Source organism: Ictidomys tridecemlineatus, chromosome 13 (assembly GCF_052094955.1).
Source record: "Ictidomys tridecemlineatus isolate mIctTri1 chromosome 13, mIctTri1.hap1, whole genome shotgun sequence".
NCBI classification, from domain to species: domain Eukaryota; kingdom Metazoa; phylum Chordata; class Mammalia; order Rodentia; family Sciuridae; genus Ictidomys; species Ictidomys tridecemlineatus.
This window is the reverse complement of record NC_135489.1, coordinates 38,196,571-38,213,051: the sequence shown is the minus strand read 5'-3', so window position 1 is coordinate 38,213,051 and position 16,481 is coordinate 38,196,571. Positions and strand designations below refer to the sequence as shown.

General features: G+C 37.0%; 1 long non-coding RNA gene across 1 annotated transcript; it reads left to right on the top strand.

Moving 5' to 3' along the window:
* Positions 1–8,380: 8,380 nt before the first annotated feature.
* On the top strand, positions 8,381–13,746 carry LOC144369825 (uncharacterized). The gene is made up of 3 exons (XR_013429611.1): positions 8,381–9,107; positions 11,799–11,866; positions 13,549–13,746. It is a non-coding gene; the product is annotated as an uncharacterized LOC144369825 (long non-coding RNA).
* The last annotated feature ends 2,735 nt before the right edge of the window (positions 13,747–16,481 follow it).

Here is a 16,481-nt window from a genome sequence, read left to right as displayed (position 1 = left end):
TTCTGAATCCTCCTCCTTTTGAAGTCAAATCTTCCTTTCTCCCTTCGGATGCAGTTATCTCCTCTGAGTTTTAATTCTTACTTCTTTTCCCTACAGAAAATCTCCCTCGTGAGAAGGAGCAAATCTTCCTCTGAGTTTCCAAATTGTCATTATCCACTAGAGACCTGTAGTGATTTGATTATTCCTCTGATTCCAGTCAAACCCTGTAGAATTCTCTAAGCAAATAAATTACCAGTAGGCATTTTAAGCCACATACATATTTCAGTATGCAACAAATTAATTAAAAATTAATTGCATTCAAATCTGGAATATATACAAGCTAAACAAATAGAATTTTGCATACCATTGCTCTCTTCCCATGAATTACATTAGTTTGCTGCAAAAACAGCTTTAAACTGGAGAGAAAACAAAAACCGATTTAGGCCTAAAAATTTTAGGTAGTTGATAATCTTTTAAGTCAGAAAACATAACATATATACAGAAAAAACATCCATAAATTGTTTAAATTTTTAATTCCTGTAACTGGATATGATGGGCCATATTGCTTTGTGACCCAGACTGTGCCCTGACTCTGAACAGAAATTTCAAGAATATCTGCTGCAAATTATGTGTATGTATATGTTAAGAAAGTTAGTGTATTGTTTTCTCTTTTTATACAAAAGACATAAATATAACAAAATATGTGGTATATACAAAAGCTCTTTTTAATAATTATGTTTCAATTTTCTTTTTGAATAAACTTCTGGGTACCTTCCTTGAATTTCTATGGATGCAGTTAGTAAAGAAACAAAACAGATGATTAATTATATTTGAGTTGGAGTTTGTAGGATTCCGCATAAAGCGTTTTGGTTTTTAGCCTAAATTCCTAACACAAGGGCAAATCTTAAAAAGGAAATAGACTTGCATTAGCATCTTTTCCTCTCATTTCCATGTGATTTGGAAGAAAGTGTAGAAGACTGAATCACTTGCTGGAATTCAGGGGGGGAAATGACAATTTATCTCAGTACGATCATTCAACAAGAATTCCGAATTGAGAAAACAACAGATCCTACTCTGCCATTCTATTCCAAGTAATATTTAATTGCTTTCTGAACCTCTTCCAACTTCAATTAGCGTTAATTTAGTGTGTAACTAAATACATTGCCCTAAAATAATTAGGAATGGTACAGTGTCCTCTGAAATATACGTGATTTGTATTAGCAGTCTTGCTTGAAAAAGAGTCTTAAGCAGGAAACAGACACAGAAACTTGTTTCTCCACATGGTCTTGTCTCAACCCCACCACATACATACAGACTTAATTAGAAATAGGTTCTTTTGGTCATTTGGGGGACCCAGGGTGTTACTGTTTAGGCAGATAAGATATGGTCCAAGATATGCCTGGACATGATGTCCTAGGCCATCTGCCGTCTGACTTCTGCTTTATCTCTGGCCTTACATCCCATACTCCAATTCCATTAAGATGCCATGTTTTGTTTTCACCTGTGGGTTTTTGCTTTAGTTGGGCTGTTTCCCTAACAGGCCCTCCACTTTCTGACTGAGCCTCACTTACTCATATTTCCAGGATCCTGTCAAGTGTGAGCGTGTTGAAGAGTATCATCCATTTGCAACTCAGCTCTACACCTCCTCTTTCCCACCCTGCTCTGTGGCCCCATGGCTGATTTGGGAGGTCTCTTTTATTACCATGCTCCCTAAACTCTGGGTGGCCAATAGGAGGTACTAATGGAAGACTGGAGGGCAGGAGGAGAGAGGTCTGGGTATTTCTTTCCCCCACTTCCGCACACTGGACTATCATGTGGCAGTGACTTTGCTCCTTCAATTAATGTCACAGGTCCCATGGCTACAGCTCTTCCTGGGTACTGGAAAGTAACTTTCCCATCCCTTTTGGCCTGGGAGTGTCAACTTCTTCCCATTCCTGTTTGTCCCTAGGAGCTCTACTATCCCTATGAATTCCCTTAACCCTGTCCGTATCTCTGTAAATTGTCCTTCCAATAAACATGTCATTTACGTGCTTGAGTGTGCTGTCCTCTCTTGGGACACTGACTAATACAGCTAGGTTTCTTATGACACCACCTCCTCGGGTGAATTGAATTTTTAGGCATCCACTGAACCCATCACAGGTTTATGCAACCAGGCATACTGGATTGCACCATTTATCTGTTTATTTCCTTCTTGAGTCAAAGGAATTCCTTTTAATATCACCAAGGTGGAGTGCCAGTGCCTGACACTAATCTGGCCCTCAGAAAAACATTTTTTTTTAATAAACTGATCAATGTCATGCATAGCTAGTATTATTAACAATGATATGCTTTTTGAATATTTAAAAAAATTTTAGATGTTGATGGACCTTTATTTTATACATTTATTTATATGTGGTGCTGAGAATTGAACCCAGTGCCTCACACATGCTAGGTGAACGCTCTTACCACTGAGCCCCAACCCCAGCTCCCTTTTTTGAATATTTTTAATGCAGCAGTATTCTTACATTATCTCATTTAATCTCTACAATAATCTTTAAGATGAGATTAACATTCTTATTTTACAGGGTAGATTTAAACCTAGAGAATATTGATATTTTTCTAAGTCACATTAAATACAAGAGTAAGCCTATTTTTTTTTCAAAGCCTACTCTTTTACCAAAAATACTATCATGCCTGAATAATGACGGGTTTCTACATAAACACACAGGGCTCTCTGCCCTCCACCCCCAACTTGAACCATTTTTAAGTGGTTTCCTGACATTTTTTCTTTTTCTTTCTTTTCTTTCTCCTCCTCCTCCTCCTCCTCCTCCTCCTCCTCCTCCTCCTCCTCCTCCTCCTCCACCACCACCACCACCACCACCACCACCACCACCACCAGGGATTGAACCCAGGAGTGCTTAACCACTGAGCCACAGCCCCAGTCCTTTTTATTTTTTATTTTGAGACAAGGTCTCGCTAAGTTGCTTAGGGCCTCGCTAAGCTGCTGAGGCTGGCTTTGAACTTGCAATCTTCCTGCCTCAGCCTCCAGAGTCACTGGGATTACAGGTATGCACCACTTCGCCCAGCTGATTTCCTGATATTTTCTAAGATGCTCCAGTTCCCATCTTGATTCTTGCATGAGAACATATATCTGAGTGTTAATAACATTAACATGGTCATTCACAAACAATAGATGCTAACTTAGTGGTATTAAATGTGAATTTTGAAAGATTCAATGAGAGAAACTCCAGTTTATACATTTGGCTTTTAACATGTCAAACTAATTATTTAATTTTTTACTTGGAAGAGAATAATTCCTTTGTCATGAGGGTAGGGTGACGGTGGAACCTGTCAAGGAATGGGAGAGGCTGGAGAAGAGTAATATCCAGTTAGAACACATTTTAATCATAGATTCCATAGAAAACCACATGTCTTAGACCCATGCCAAGACTGACCAAGACATCAATGCATTTGGAAGTGTTATTCCTTTGACACTTTGCTCTGTTGTGTTCGAATTGTATACAAATATCTTCTGTTAACTATTTAAAAGTAGAGTTTTGAGCCAACTGACTGTGGGCCAGCTGTGAACCTGGTTTTTATCTCAGAATGTTTGCATGCTCTACTAAAAGACTCAACCTAATTTTTGAAACTCCAAGAATAAAAAAAAAAAGTGTCATAGATGTTTTTAATAAGAAATCATTCCCAGTGCAGATTTTTAAAGATGCCAGACAGAGAAATTAGACATATTTCTTGACTTTGAAAGACTTTCTTTGAATGTTCTAGTTATGAAAAAAACATCATTTATGATTAAAGGAAGTTATTATAATACACTCTTTACAAATATATCCATTCTATGTGAGGTAACTGGACATTTTCGTTATCTCAATATATATTTATTGAGAATCTACTACACACTAAGTGATTCTTTGGGAATCATCTGTTTACATATCCAAGGTTCCTACCCTTGTGAATCTGTGGATTTTCACAAGAACGTATCCTATACCTATGCACAACTGAAGGAAGGGAGTTCTCTATCCTAAATTTTATTCTCTTTTCTGGAAGAATTTTTAGAAGCAATCTGTACAAAAGAGCTCAATATTTATAACTAACACATAACATGTACCAGTAGTCAGGTATACTCTATACATTTTAATCCTCACAAAAAAACCATGACCCTACTTTTCATCTCATTTTTACAAATGAGGAAACGGAAGCAAAAAAAGAGTAAAAGACCTCATCCCAATTTGTCTCCAGCAAGGTGAAGACTTGAACCCAGATCATTCATTCCCATGTCTTCTTTAAATTTGGGGCTGGGGATTGATCCCAGGGTCTTAAGCATGCTAAGTACATACTCTATCTCTGAACTATATCTTCAGCCCCTTCTTAATTATCTTTGTTCTAACCCACCACACAATTTTAGTTTGCTGTAATTGGCCTTTAGCCAGAGGTAGAGAAGAGTTGATCCGGATGCAGATTTATGAACTCATTGGGAAAAATATCTTGTTCCTTTTAGGAATCTCATAACTAAAATACTTCCGGAGGGGAATAATTTACTGCTTCTACAACAGCCTAAGTAGAAATATGCTTATATATAATTTATTCTATCTGGACCTACTTTCATTTGGAAAACTAGACAGAAAACTTTGTTTCTCTTTTGCATGACAAACCCCTTCCACTTGGGAGAGAGCCAGCATTGCCCTATCCTTCTTCCTAACCCATTGCTTAGAAGGATTTTCTCTTTCTTTTTTTTTTTTTTATGTCAAACAACTTTTTATTGCACAATTACTGAGAAGTAAAAAATAAAATAAATTAAATGCTGAAAACTTCAGATTGGTCTTTTCAAAGTCATTTCCAGTATTGCATTAAAAAAAGAGAACTTCAAGCACAATAATACATGAAGTATGCGATTTAATTCTGGATATTACAGGGAGGCTTAATGAAGCAGGAAAGTGGATTTCCACAAAAGAAGAGATTAAAGTCTGGAAAAGAAGCTCACCTGTTTGGTGATTTAAAAACAAACAACTTTCAAAGGTCAAGGACCTAGAAGCCAAGCTCGGAAAGCTAACATGTAGACTCCTACTGTGAGGTGAGGAGAAACGGTAAGCAGCCTACCTAAGAGGATCGAATGTAGCTGAGAATGGAATTCTATAAATAAAATGTTGTCATCAAATTTTTTTCCTTGAAATTGTCATAGATCTGGTTTGTATTTCAAGCTCTAGGGAGCAGGTACTTCTGATAAAATTGTAGGTGTGAAAGCACATTAAAAAGTGAAAAATAACTATATAACAATTTTACTTTTGTTGAAGGTAAAATTTTAATTCAGGTGAAAGAAAAATTGTTAGCTTTTGCAGCGGATAACAGGACAAATGAAAATTTGAAGTTTTTCTTTCAAACCCACTTTCAAGTTTTTTTTTTTTAAATATTTATTTATTTATTAGTTATTGGCGGACACAACATCTTTGTTTGTATGTGGTGCCGAGGATCGAACCCAGGCCGCAGGCATGCCAGGCGGGCGCGCTACCGCTTGAGCCACATCCCCAGCCCCCACTTTCAAGTTTTTTGTTTGTTTGTTTTTGGTACCAGGGATTGAACTCAGGGGCACTCAAACACTGAGCCATATCCTCAGCCTTATGTGTATTTTATTTAGAGACAGGATCTCACTGAGTTGCTTAGTACCTTGCTGTTGCTGAGGCTGGCTTTGAACTTGCGATCCTCTTATCTCATCCTCCCCAGCTGCTGGGATTACAGGCATGCACCACCACCTGGCTCCATTTTCAAGTTTGATAGTTACTTGGACAAGCCTCAGATGATGGGTTAAAATGGGAAAAGTATGTGTCTAAATATTTTTCATATATTAAAAAACAAAACAAAACAAAACAAAAAACAACTGAAACCCCAAGGAGAAGACAAAAAAAGCTAATGGCTATCTTGTTCTTCCAAATCTAATTGCAAAATGTACGTTGTGGCTACAATGAGTGAAGTCCTCAAATACTAAGGTTTTCATCTTTGAGTAGATATTTTTAATGATTAAAATTTTATAAGTAATTCCTGTACTGGAAGTTTATTCACTATTCTAGAAGGGGTAGGGGGAACAAAGATAATCTCGTTGGCTTCATTTTGTTTGGCTATGATTTTATGAAGTGAGAATTAGCAAAATGAACTCATACAAGATGGAAATAGAGGAATGGTTGTCAGTCAAATGCCTGGGTCTCCATACTTTATCAATATTTTGAGCATATTAATGTTGCAGACTCCCAAGTAAAGCAGCTAAACATTAAGTAATGACAGGATTGAAAGCATTCAAGCTGGTTTCGTATTTCTGCACCAAGATTTCTTCTTGCTTCTTGGGCTCTGCTCTCTGCCTTGGAAGTGCTAATTATTGAAAGGGAGTCTCTTAAATCTTGGTGCAGTTTTCTCTTATCTCTATAATTCAGCCACATCAGCCCTTCTTTAAATCTACATCCATCAAGGCTACCACCACTTTTTCTCAAGGTAATGCCCTGTGTATTCTGTACTGCATTTTGTTTATTTAAAAATTTAGCAAGTCTTTTTAGCTATATAATGTTTTTTCAAAGACCATTATTGCTCCCATTAGTTCTCTAAACTTTTGAGCTTTTGGCTCCTAAGCCCATTTTATCCATACACTTTTCATATTTAGTGTATAGTTTTAGACGATATGAGACTTTTCAGGAAATGCTTGTACCTTCCAATATTCTATCCATGATGTATGACCCTAATCACATCTAGTTTGCCATTGATATAGTAAATCTTCCTGAGACATCTCAAGAACACAGTAGTGAATTACAAACTTGTAGTACTGCATCTCTAAAAAGATAAATCTGGACCAAATACACAAACAAAAAATACCCAGAGTAAATATAAAGGACTTAAAAACAGCAAGGACACAGCCATATCGATGTTTATAGCAGCACAATTCACAATAGCTAAACTGTGGAACCAACCTAGATGCCCTTCATTAGATAAATGGATAAAGAAAATGTGGTATATATACACAATGGTATATTACTCAGCAATAAAGAGAATAAAATTATGGCATTTGCAAGTAAATGGATGGAGTTGGAGAATATTATGCTAAGTGAAGTAAGTCAGTCTCAAAAAACCAAATGTTGAATATTTTCTCTGATATAAGGAGGTTGATTCATAGTGAGGTTGGGACGGGGAGTATGGGAGGATTAGATGAACTCTAGATAGGAATGAGGTGGACATCAATACCTTAAGTATATGTATGAAGACACGAATGGTGTGAATATACTTTGTATACAACCAGAGATATGAAAAATTTCGCTCTATATGTGTAATATGAATTGTAAAGCATTCTACTGTCATATATGACAAATTAGAATAAAACTTTAAAAAAAAGTATTTCATGTTGTATAACTCTGTAATTTAAATGAGAAAGAGCACGTTCATTTGTTTCAAATTAGTCATGTCTTTGTATAAGCAGAAAAAACTTTTTAAGATACACACATACTAAATCACCAAATAATGTCATTATATTTTAATAAGAACACTGAACTCATAAGTTCTTTTCCAATTTACCTTTTAATAGAAAAAATTAATTAAATTTCTAAGAAGGAGTAGTAGTATTTTTTAAAAAAAATATGTATTTAATAACAAATTTAGGTAATTGAAGACATGCTGAATTCTTAGAAAATAAAGGTCATTGTTAAAATAAACTGTAGGCTTATGATTTCAAGACAGAGTGCACTAATAAAATGTAATTAGCTAATTATTTCACAATTAACTTCCTTAAGCCTGTTTCCTCATCTGTAAAGTGAAGATAATGATGATAATTACCTAAAGCATTGTTGGGAACATTAAATGAGATAATACTGTGCATTGTAAAGCACTTGACACAGTGACTGGAACACAGTTACATGTTGCCACAGTTAAATGTTGGCAATTATTCTAATGGGCAGTTACAAATCCCATTGTTTACAACAAAAAGGTGTTAATTGGCCCCCGACATTTTAGTATTTGTCATATATCATATATTTGTTAATGCAACATGTAACTTCTTTGGATTTTCTCTGAAAATAAAATGACTATTTTATAAAATCTAAATCACCAACAATGCACTGAGCACCCTCTCGCAGTAAGACACCTAGCTAAGTATTAATCGGAGTAAATATGAGAAAAAGTCTGTACAAACAAAAAGAATTTTGCTATCTAATCTGATAAAGAAGATTTAGGGAAGTAATGGTTGAGTTTTCCTGCAACGTGATAGTTCGTAGTTCATAGTTCATAGTTTATAGCTCATAGTTCATAGTTCATACTCATGGGGCAATTTTTACCCTTTTCTCAAGTAAAAATTCATCTTCTTTTAAGAAAGGACTATTTATCAAGTTTTGTTTAAGTGCATAATATTGTCCATAAATATTTTACCTACGGCAGTTGATAAACCCAACCTGATCTTTTATTAAATTGGGAGCCCTCTCACCACAAAGCCATGAAAAGCTAATTTCGGCTTTACTATAAATTACTGCAAATTCTGAACCTGCTTGGAATGCCTGCCCGTGCCTTGAACTCACCCATGCCTGGCTCTCTGACCAGATAGCAGCCCTCTCTGAAACTTTAGTGACACCTCATAAATATTGGCCTTCCCTGGCCAGACAACGACCCTCTCTGAGGCTCTAATGGTCTTCATAAATTCTGATGTTGGAGCCAGCAAAAATTGTAAACTACCATTAGTGTGATGCTTGTCAGAGTTCTGTTATCTGTAACCCCCCTTTTGTGTAACTTTCTGGGCTATAAAGCTGGGCTGTAGGAAAGCTGGGGCTGCTGTCTTGTTCCTGCCGTTTTGGGAGGAAAAGGCAGTCCGGCCGGTCGAAATAATAAGCTTGCTTTAATTTGATTTTAATTGGAGTCAGTGGTCTTTTCTTGCGTCCTGGTCTAACATTTTGGAGTTCCCCAGCGAGATGACCCTGCCCGACCAGACCACAAGACCAGACTGCTGGAAATTCTGAAGCCGGCCTTCGCTCCAGGGCTCCGGGCTGGAGAGCCACTCTAGGGGGTGCGCAACTTGAGACGTTCCAAGGCCTCGGGGTGAGCCTTCGGTCCCCGGAACCCTGCAGTGAACTGCCGCACTAAAACTATTAGCAAGCACCTGGTGGAGGAGGCCTCCATAGGTAAGTGGCGCCTTTATAACATCTGGTATCCAGTTAAGGGAGATCTCTTCTGATGACAGAGAGGTGGCCTGGCGAGGCTCACATATACTCCTGTCCGGACAGTACGAGAAATCGTTCTGTCTTCTGTTCTGTTCTGTAGGGAATTCCTCTGGAAGGGTAGAGAGGTGCCGACGGGCACGCACGCGCTCCTACCCCGGAGCTTTGGCAAGACGTTGCATTGCTCCTCTGTTTCTGTTTCGGCGCCGGGTTTCTGGGGTTTCTGTTTTCTTGTTTTTGTTCTGTGTTCTATATGTTTTTTGTTTGTTTGTTTTTGTGCGTTTTGTTGTGTGATTTCAGTGATAAAAACTTAAGGATATTGGACGTGAAAATGGGTAATAAAGCAAGTCAGCCTGACACCCCTTTGGACTGTGTTTTAAGGAACTGTGATGAACTTTACCCCCCTTTGTTAAGCAGGAGGAGAGAAGCCCCTAGCTGGCTGCTTGAAGCACCTCCAGTGCAGAGGGCAATGCCTGCTGGGGACCTAAGAACTGAGTATCTCCCAGGTTAACAAGTGAGACTCCTTTAAAACCCCTTGTCCCTCCAGATCAAGAGAGTCACAACCTTTGGGCAGAGTCCCCGGTGTTTCTCCTTTGTTAGCAAAACAATAAAACTCCCTTTTTCTTTTTCTCAAAACCCTGTCCTCATTATTAAATTGGCATTAATTGGCTCTAAGGTCAGGAACCAAACTTTCAGTTACAAATTTTGATACCCCCCCCACCCCCAGAACTTTTTGAGAACTGACTACTGAAATGTTAGGAGATGAAATGTGCTTGGGGTGGAATCCTGTAAGTAAAAGGAGGGACTGAGGGACTCCCAGCAGCTGCCGAAGCCCTGTTGCTTCGGGGATTCCCTCCTTCTTTCCCTGCACTGTAAGGATTATGCCACCTCTGTCTTCTTGAAAAGAGAAAAAGAAAAAGGAGACACTTAATGCAGTAAAGTCGCCATGGAGACCCTTGATTTTATATTTCAGATTGCCCCTCTGTGAAAACATCTGGTCCCCTTGTGGGGACATCTATGGTGCCACTGGTGTAGGAGATTTTTCTCTTATCTGCTCTGTTTTAAAAGGTTTCTGTCAGCCATAGTCTGGAGCTCCTCTCTGTCTGTCCTGTGTCTTTGTTTCTGACCCTTTAAGACATGTGCAATAGTGTGTTGATATTATAAATTGTTTCTTGGGAATGATCTTGGCTAAATGTGTATCTAAAAGATGATGTTTTATTGTAACAATCTGGTATCTGAATGGGTTTTTGATGCATTGCACAATGCTGCAGTTAAAAGTTGGGTTTAGGTAGTTGTTTAGTTTATGATTTCAGATAATTCATGCCAGAGAACTTAAATACTTAGGATGGAAAACTAAAGAACTCTACTTCCAAGTTGGCAAGTAACTTCCCAATCATTCAGTCTTTTTTCACCAATTTTGAATTGGCTAGCCTGGGAAAATGTTACTGTGTGTACCAGTGCATTAATTTGGACAAGGATAGTAAATCATAGTATGGTATCTGTTGACAAAACAAGATGTAAAGATATAAAATTTTGTGAATTGTATCTTAAACTTGTATCATAATTTTCAACATTGGAACCTGAAAATTATGACTTATAGTTAAAATGCCTTAGGCCTGAGGTGTCTGCTCAGAATAGCAGTTTTTCCCTGCTCCTTCCAGACCTCAGCCAGGACTTATGTTGAAATGCAAATGAAAGAAGCCTGCAAGCTCAGTAGGAGACTGATCTGAGACCTAAGGAAAAAAAGTAAATTGTATGGTATTTACTAATTACTGGCCAGTCATTTTTACTAGGACTCTTGTTTTTTTTTTCCTTAGATTCTGTATTTTTTTGAGCTCATGATTTTGACCCTACAGACCTAGGTTAATGTTTTTCTGATCAGTCCTATCTTTGACCAACTGTGGAGTTTTTGAAACATTGCAATGGAGATTTCACCTGCGAAAAGTTACTAAGGCCTTTACGATTGTTATGTGTGCACACTTTTGTTATGTGTTGTATGTCTATATATACATATGTCCGTATATCATATATATGATATACAAATTAACATATATAAGGAGCGCTCATAAAAACAAATTAAAAAAATGGATCCAAAGATCTTTAATTCATGTGATTTAAATGGTTCAATTTAAATTGGATAAACAGATAAAAATAAATGTCTTTAAATTTAACTTACAAGTTTTTCTAGGTGTTCAAAAAACTCATAAAATATTAATGTCTATAAAATGTCTAATATGCCTTGGTTCTAGGACTTTTCCTTCAACAAAAAATGGTTTACACTGTTCAATACATTTGTCTAATATTTTGATAAATAAGTAAAGAAAATTTGATATGGGATTATTCATGAGTACTTTTGTTAGATATCTGATTGATTTACTAAGGTCTGTATAAGTTTGTACTAAAGTCTGTATAAGATTGTAAAAATCAGTCATGTGTTAAAGAGACAAAAATTTCTTAAAATATAAGTTTACCCATAACATTGTGTTTATTAAGTTTTACTTTTTTCTAGAGCAAGCAACCATAAAAATTAAACAACTGGTTAAATAAGAACTGTTATTTTAGAGCACTGTACTGCCATTTCTTTAAAAGCTAAGCTTGGTTAATGTAGAAAAATCAATGTAATTGTGATGCTATTAATGTGCTCATATCTTCCAGGTATACAAGTCTGTAAGGTAGAAACTTTGAAAGAGCATTATATCAAGCTGGTGTTCGGAAGTTGTATGGTAAAAAATATATTGGGGATTTATTTACCTGTTATCAATAAGATATGTAAAGTTTTGTTACTTCTTACATTGGGGAACAATTTAAATGTATTTTAAGTTAATGAGAGCCTAATCTATGTAAAGGTTAAAACTTTCAGCCTTTCTTTAATTCATGTTTTAAATGTGATATCAAATGGTGTTAGCTAATGTTTATGTGACCTCAAACAATTTATGTAAACTTTGTAAAATGATAATTAAAAATACAAAGATCAGCTTTAGAACTAAAACACTTAAGATTTATAAAGAGCCCTGCCTTACCTGAGATGAGGCTCTGTGTCCCATCTTACTACATGTGAGAAAGACTATGAAAACAGTAGGCCAGATTTTAGTTCATTTAAAGTTATGTTCAAAAATTTGTTTTTTGTTGTTTTTTTTTGTCAAGATTACTAGGATCTCAAACAGGGGATAAAATGTATAACTCAGCCAAAAATTCAGGGTAGCTGTTACACGAACTAAGTGTTTTTACTCTTGTTAATTTTATTTTGTAATTTCCTTATAAGTGACCTAAAGATTCCCTGTTAGTGTTTTACAGAAGTGTTGCTTTAAGAACACAACATGGGTTAGTTTGAGATAATAAGCCATCACCTACAAGACAGATAGGATAATACAGATCCCAATTAATAAAAAGATAAATAATTATAAAGTTATAGACATTAAAGCCCAGTACTCTTAATATAAGGCTGTTAAAATTTATTTGCTGGATGTTTAAGATTAAGTTTTAAAATTAAAGTTAAATTAAAAGGGCCAGAAAAACCAATATTCGGCTCTTGCCCTCTAAGTCAGTCTGAATCCAGGGAACAGGGGACTTCTCTAAAGAGCTTTGCAACTCTGGGCCACATAACCTCCCGATCAGGGAGACTAATGAGACCACTGGAGAACAGAAAGCCAATCAGTGCATTTGCTATGAAGAGGAGAGTCATCAGAGAAGGGAGACATCCCTGGTGCTTCCGAGGGAAGCCACATGGTCAAGCAAGACCTAGACCCATCCTAGCGCAAATGGCACTAGCAGAACTGAGAAGTTTCCCCAGGAATGACTCCCATAAAAGCTCAGCTGTTAACAATAGATAGAAACAAAAGTCAGTTTGACTGCTTCATCTTAAACACTTAGCAAAGACAGTTAAAACCAAAATACAGCCATTCCTGGGCATTTTAAATAATAATAGTGATGATAATAATTATTATTATTATTATTTAAGGTATACACTTTATGTTAGCCTCCCAAAATAAGTAAGACTGGAGGCCACAAAGAAGGATTCTCAGACAGAAATGTCTGATAACTATAAAAAGAGACTATCAAGAGGAGCTGCCAGAGACAAAAGTTTTTAGTTTAAGGCCTACAGTTATTCCTAACCTACACAGGTAGGCTTCGTGTTTGCTAGTATGATTATCCAGCCTTGAGTAACAGAATTAAAGGTTTCTCTATTAGACACAGAGCTCATACTAGTAAAAAATTTTGCAAGATCAGATGGCATTAAATTATTAAACTGTATCTTATGGGGAAGGACATTTGTAACCCTAAAAGTTAAATGTTAAATTTACAGGCCTGATAACTGTTAAAGCCTGGTGAGGGAACTTCTATACAGTGACACGTTCCAGCTGCTACAACATTTACTCAGTACTCATGGTTTTTGTTTCTCTCATAGAAGCACCCATCCCCAGATGACTTTACAACCTGTTCTTCCCCAACCAGACTTCAAACCGAACTGACTTCTAAAAGGCAACTCATGTCCCTCACGCCGTGCTCCCTCACGTCACCCTCTCTCAGCTCAGAAGAAGCCAAAATGAGTGACGCCTGTCTTCTTACAACAATGGAGCCAAAAATAAATAGATTATCAATATAAGTAATTAATTAAGTCAGGTAAAATCAGGGAGACCGGTTTTGGGTGAGTTCTAAAAATTTGGAGACTGTTACCTGAGGGATTAAAACAGTGTCCCCTAAATCCTAGTGATTTAGCACGACTTGAAGATAGAAGCTATGGTCTTTCATTACAACATACTAAATGACAAAAGCTATGACACAAAAAGGCATCAAGCAGATATGATTTCGTAGGTATTTTGATAACACTGTGGTATTGAAAAATTCTGTTGAGTTAGTTTTACTAGTTTTAATCTCTTTTCAATCCAGTTCCCCTCACATGCAGCTGCTTTGAATAAGTAGTTTTCTTCTTTGCAAGAACACAAAGCAGCTCTGGCTAGAATCCTATCATCCTTAAGGTCTTCAGGTTTATGATCATGGCATTTTCTTAAATGGCAAATAACTCCTACATGTCATCTATCTTTTCCTGCACCTGCACAAATCCAAGAAAAGGACCATTTTCTACTTAAAAAAGAGAGAAAAAGAAAAAATACAGAGAGAAGGAGAGAGAGAGAGAGAGAGAGAGAGAGAGAGAGAGAGAGAGAGAGAGAGAGAGAATATGAAAGGTGGAGAGGAAGAAAGGTAGGGAGGAAGGACAAGAGAGATAGAGAAGCACAGAGAGTCCCAACTAAGCCCCATGAACTGGCCCTGGCACTCTTTGCTGTTAGAAAGTGACAGTTGGCCCAGAAGGTCAACAAGAGCGCTGATCATGCAGCAGTAACTCTGTTGTCTGCCACGTGTGTGACTCAGCTGTCCATCCCTGCTGCTTCTTCACTCTCTGATAGGAACTCACGTCTTCCTTCGCTTCCCTACCTAATGGCTCCTGCTGACTAATGGCCACAGCTGCCTCATGATTTCCCATTTCTCCGTTTTCTTGTTCTAGGTATCTTCACCACTGGACGATTCGTATCTGTGAATATGAATGCAGTTGCATTCAAACACCCAAGAAAGAGAATCAGTGCAAATCAATAAGTCGCCATTAAGTAGAGGTATATCCTATCTGAAGCTCATTAAAAAGTAAAGGACAGAGAGACATGCAGATCAATGAGGTGATGGCAAGACGTATAACTCAGACCCTGTGAAGGAGCTCACTTCAAAAAATTCTCAATTAATTTTAAAACAGTTTAAAATTTACAAAACAATTGCAAAGATTATACACAGTTTGTTCCCATACACCTTTTTTCCCAGTTTCCCAAATTAGAATCTTACATGAATACGGTACATGTTCTCATGAATGAACCACTATTTACATATTATTGTTATGGAAAACTCAGATTTTATTCAGATACTTTTAGTTTTTGCCTGATGTTCTTTTTCTGTTTCAGGAGATCATCCAGGACCCTCCTTGCGGTTCCTTTTTGGGTCTTCCTAAGCTCCTTTCGGTTCTGTTTCTTGGACTTCCCTTGTTATTAATGACTTCTACAGTTCTGAGTGGTACTGGATAGGTAATTTGGAGACTATATCTTAGTTGGGATTCCTATGATGTTTTTCTTTGGATTGGATCAGGGCTATGTTTTGGGGAGAAAGACCATAAACATAAAGTGTATCGTTTTCATGACATCATATGAAGGGCTCATACAATTAACCTGATTTATCAGTGTTCATATTGCTCTTGATCAGCTGGCTGAGGTCATATTTGTCATGTTTCTTTACTGTAAAGTTAATCTGGTTCTAATCTCGTTTCTGTATTGTACTCTCTGTAGGGACTGAAGAGCAGGAAGGCCTAATGTCACTACTGATAGCCGTATTTAATGGTAGGAGGTCTATGTATCTGGGGAGGTTCCCCACTTTGAGGATGGAAGAGCTACACAGATTAGATATTAGATAGTTGGAACTCTGTACCTATTTTGCTCTTCTTTCTTGTTTGCTTCTTTATTCAGTCTTTTATTTTTATCAATATGGACTCATGGATTTTCATTTTATCCTTTGGGGATGATCCTATACTCCTTTATTTTGTTGCTGAAATTATTCCAGCTCTGGCCTTTGGGAGTCCCTTCAGTTGGCTCCTTTGCTCCTTTTTTATAACCCCAACATTGATTTTGTTTTGTTCTGTTTTCTTAGACTATTTTAGCATTTTAGGGCTACAAGATGTTCCAGTGCCATCTTGTGTATTTCGTGTCCTGGGCCTGGGATCAGTCATTATTCCAAGTGATCTTGGTTCTTTATATTGGAGAATGATACCAGAAAGCAAGATTTGGGTGCTAGGTGTGCTTGTTACTACTGAAGTGCCATTGCTTCTCTGTCCTCTCGGCTGACAGGACAAGGAACTATATATATTTATATATATTTATATATAAGTATGTACTTTTTAATATTAAGATACTTGTAGACCTCCAGGAAATTGCAGAAATATATAGAGAAGTCCAGTGTACCTTTACTTAGTTTCATTTAATGGTTGCATTTTAGATAACCATAGTATAATATAAAAAATATTACCCACTGGTAAAATGTACATATTTCATTTTAGTGAGTTGATTCATTTAGCTACCACACAATCAAGATACAAAATTACTCCATCAACACAAAGATCTCCTTCCTGCTTCCTCACTCATCCCCCATGCCCTCCCTTGCTATGGTCCATAAGCCCTGGCAACCACAAATCTCTTCATGTTTTTACTTCTGTCTTTTTGAGGGTATCCTAAGAATATAATCATATAATTTGTAAACTTTTGAGACTCGGTTTTTTCACTCAGAGATTCATTGAAGTTGTGTGTATCAGTA